Source organism: Rutidosis leptorrhynchoides, chromosome 1, assembly GCF_046630445.1.
Source record: "Rutidosis leptorrhynchoides isolate AG116_Rl617_1_P2 chromosome 1, CSIRO_AGI_Rlap_v1, whole genome shotgun sequence".
NCBI lineage: Eukaryota > Viridiplantae > Streptophyta > Magnoliopsida > Asterales > Asteraceae > Rutidosis > Rutidosis leptorrhynchoides.
In genome coordinates, this window is record NC_092333.1 from 12726049 (window position 1) to 12730370 (window position 4322).

The window sequence follows — 4322 nt, forward strand, 5'->3', positions numbered from 1 at the left end:
ATAAAAATCATTCATATGGTGAACACCTGGTAACCGACATTAACAAGATGCATATATAAGAATATCCCCATCATTCCGGGACACCCTTCGGATATGATATAAATTTCGAAGTACTAAAGCATCCGGTACTTTGGATGGGGTTTGTTAGGCCCAATAGATCTATCTTTAGGATTCGCGTCAATTAGGGTGTCTGTTCCCTAATTCTTAGATTACCAGACTTAATAAAAAGGGGCATATTCGATTTCGATAATTCAACCATAGAATGTAGTTTCACGTACTTGTGTCTATTTTGTAAATCATTTATAAAACCTGCATGTATTCTCATCCCAAAAATATTAGATTTTAAAAGTGGGACTATAACTCACTTTCACAGATTTTTTACTTCGTCGGGAAGTAAGACTTGGCCACTGGTTGATTCACGAACCTATAACAATATATACATATATATCAAAGTATGTTCAAAATATATTTACAACACTTTTAATATATTTTGATGTTTTAAGTTTATTAAGTCAGCTGTCCTCGTTAGTAACCTACAACTAGTTGTCCACAGTTAGATGTACAGAAATAAATCGATAAATATTATCTTGAATCAATCCACGACCCAGTGTATACGTATCTCAGTATTGATCACAACTCAAACTATATATATTTTGGAATCAACCTCAACCCTGTATAGCTAACTCCAACATTCACATATAGAGTGTCTATGGTTGTTCCGAAATATATATAGATGTGTCGACATGATAGTATACGTGTCTATGGTATCTCAAGATTACATAATATACAATACAAGTTGATTAAGTTATGGATGGAATAGATTTATTACCAATTTTTACGTAGCTAAAATGAGAAAAATTATCCAATCTTGTTTTACCCATAACTTCTTCATTTTAAATCCGTTTTGAGTGAATCAAATTGCTATGGTTTCATATTGAACTCTATTTTATGAATCTAAACAGAAAAAGTATAGGTTTATAATCAGAAAAATAAGTTACAAGTCGTTTTTGTAAAGGTAGTCATTTCAGTCGAAAGAATGACGTCTAGATGACCATTTTAGAAAACATACTTCCACTTTGAGTTTAACCATAATTTTTGGATATAGTTTCATGTTCATAATAAAAATCATTTTCTCAGAATAAAAACTTTTAAATCAAAGTTTATCATAGTTTTTAATTAACTAACCCAAAACAGCCCGCGGTGTTACTACGACGGCGTAAATCCGGTTTTACGGTGTTTTTCGTGTTTCCAGGTTTTAAATCATTAAATTAGCATATCATATAGATATAGAACATGTGTTTAGTTGATTTTAAAAGTCAAGTTAGAAGGATTAACTTTTGTTTGCGAACAAGTTTAGAATTAACTAAACTATGTTCTAGTGATTACAAGTTTAAACCTTCGAATAAGATAGCTTTATATGTATGAATCGAATGATGTTATGAACATCATTACTACCTTAAGTTCCTTGGATAAACCTACTGGAAAAGAAAAAAATGGATCTAGCTTCAACGGATCCTTGGATGGCTCGAAGTTCTTGAAGCAGAATCATGACACGAAAACAAGTTCAAATAAGATCATCACTTGAAATAAGATTGTTATAGTTATATAAATTGAATGAAAGTTTGAATATGATTATTACCTTGTATTAGAATGATAACCTACTGTAAGAAACAAAGATTTCTTGAGGTTGGATGATCACCTTACAAGATTGGAAGTGAGCTAGCAAACTTGAAAGTATTCTTGATTTTATGTAACTAGAACTTGTAGAATTTATGAAGAACACTTAGAACTTGAAGATAGAACTTGAGAGAGATCAATTAGATGAAGAAAATTGAAGAATGAAAGTGTTTGTAGGTGTTTTTGGTCGTTGGTGTATGAATTAGATATAAAGGATATGTAATTTTGTTTTCATGTAAATAAGTCAAGAATGATTACTCATATTTTTGTAATTTTATGAGATATTTCATGCTAGTTGCTAAATGATGGTTCCCACATGTGTTAGGTGACTCACATGGGCTGCTAAGAGCTGATCATTGGAGTGTATATACCAATAGTACATACATCTAAAAGCTGTGTATTGTACGAGTACGAATACGGGTGCATACGAGTAGAATTGTTGATGAAACTGAACGAGGATGTAATTGTAAGCATTTTTGTTAAGTAGAAGTATTTTGATAAGTGTATTGAAGTCTTTCAAAAGTGTATAAATACATATTAAAACACTACATGTATATACATTTTAACTGAGTCGTTAAGTCATCGTTAGTCGTTACATGTAAGTGTTGTTTTGAAACCTTTAGGTTAACGATCTTGTTAAATGTTGTTAACCCAATGTTTATAATATCAAATGAGATTTTAAATTATTATATTATCATGATATTATCATGTATGAATATCTCTTAATATGATATATATACATTAAATGTCTTTACAACGATAATCGTTACATATATGTCTCGTTTAAAAATCATTAAGTTAGTAGTCTTGTTTTTACATATGTAGTTCATTGTTAATATACTTAATGATATGTTTACTTATCATAGTATCATGTTAACTATATATATATCCATATATATGTCATCATATAGTTTTTACAAGTTTTAACGTTCGTGAATCACCGGTCAACTTGGGTGGTCAATTGTCTATATGAAACATATTTCAATTAATCAAGTCTTAAAAAGTTTGATTGCTTAACATGTTGGAAACACTTAATCATGTAAATAACAAATTCATTTAATATATATATAAACATGGAAAAGTTCGGGTCACTACAGTACCTACCCGTTAAATAAATTTCGTCCCGAAATTTTAAGCAGTTGGAGGTGTTGACGTATCTTCTGGAAATAAATGCGGGTATTTCTTCTTCATCTGATCTTCACGCTCCCAGGTGAACTCGGGTCCTCTACGAGCATTCCATCGAACCTTAACAATCGGTATCTTGTTTTGTTTAAGTCTCTTAACCTCACGATCCATTATTTCGACGGGTTCTTCAATTAATCAAGTCTTAAAAAGTTTGATTGCTTAACATGTTGGAAACACTTAATCATGTAAATAACAAATTCATTTAATATATATATAAACATGGAAAAGTTCGGGTCACTACAGTACCTACCCGTTAAATAAATTTCGTCCCGAAATTTTAAGCAGTTGGAGGTGTTGACGTATCTTCTGGAAATAAATGCGGGTATTTCTTCTTCATCTGATCTTCACGCTCCCAGGTGAACTCGGGTCCTCTACGAGCATTCCATCGAACCTTAACAATCGGTATCTTGTTTTGTTTAAGTCTCTTAACCTCACGATCCATTATTTCGACGGGTTCTTCAATGAATTGAAGTTTTTCATTGATTTGGATTTCGTCCAACGGAATAGTGAGATCTTCTTTAGCAAAACATTTCTTCAAATTTGAGACGTGGAAAGTGTTATGTACAGCCGCGAGTTGTTGAGGTAACTCAAGTCGGTAAGCTACTGGTCCGACACGATCAATAATCTTGAATGGTCTAATATACCTTGGATTTAATTTCCCTCGTTTACCAAATCGAACAACGCCTTTCCAAGGTGCAACTTTAAGCATGACCATCTCTCCAATTTCAAATTCTATATCTTTTCTTTTAATGTCAGCGTAGCTCTTTTGTCGACTTTGGGCGGTTTTCAACCGTTGTTGAATTTGGATGATCTTCTCGGTAGTTTCTTGTATAATCTCCGGACCCGTAATCTGTCTATCCCCCACTTCACTCCAACAAATCGGAGACCTGCACTTTCTACCATAAAGTGCTTCAAACGGCGCCATCTCAATGCTTGAATGGTAGCTGTTGTTGTAGGAAAATTCTGCTAATGGTAGATGTCGATCCCAACTATTTTCGAAATCAATAACACATGCTCGTATCATGTCTTCAAGCGTTTGTATCATCCTTTCGCTCTGCCCATCAGTTTGTGGATGATTGGCAGTACTCATATCTAGACAAGTTCCTAATGCTTGCTGTAATGTCTGCCAGAATCTTGAAATAAATCTACCATCCCTATCAGAGATAACAGAGATTGGTATTCCATGTCTGGAGACGACTTCCTTCAAATACAGTCGTGCTAACTTCTCCATCTTGTCATCTTCTCTTATTGGCAGGAAGTGTGCTGATTTGGTGAGACGATCAACTATTACCCAAATAGTATCAAAACCACTTGCAGTCCTTGGCAATTTAGTGATGAAATCCATGGTAATGTTTTCCTATTTCCATTCCGGGATTTCGGGTTGTTGAAGTAGACCTGATGGTTTCTGATGCTCAGCTTTGACCTTAGAACACGTCAAACATTCTCCTACGTATTTAGCA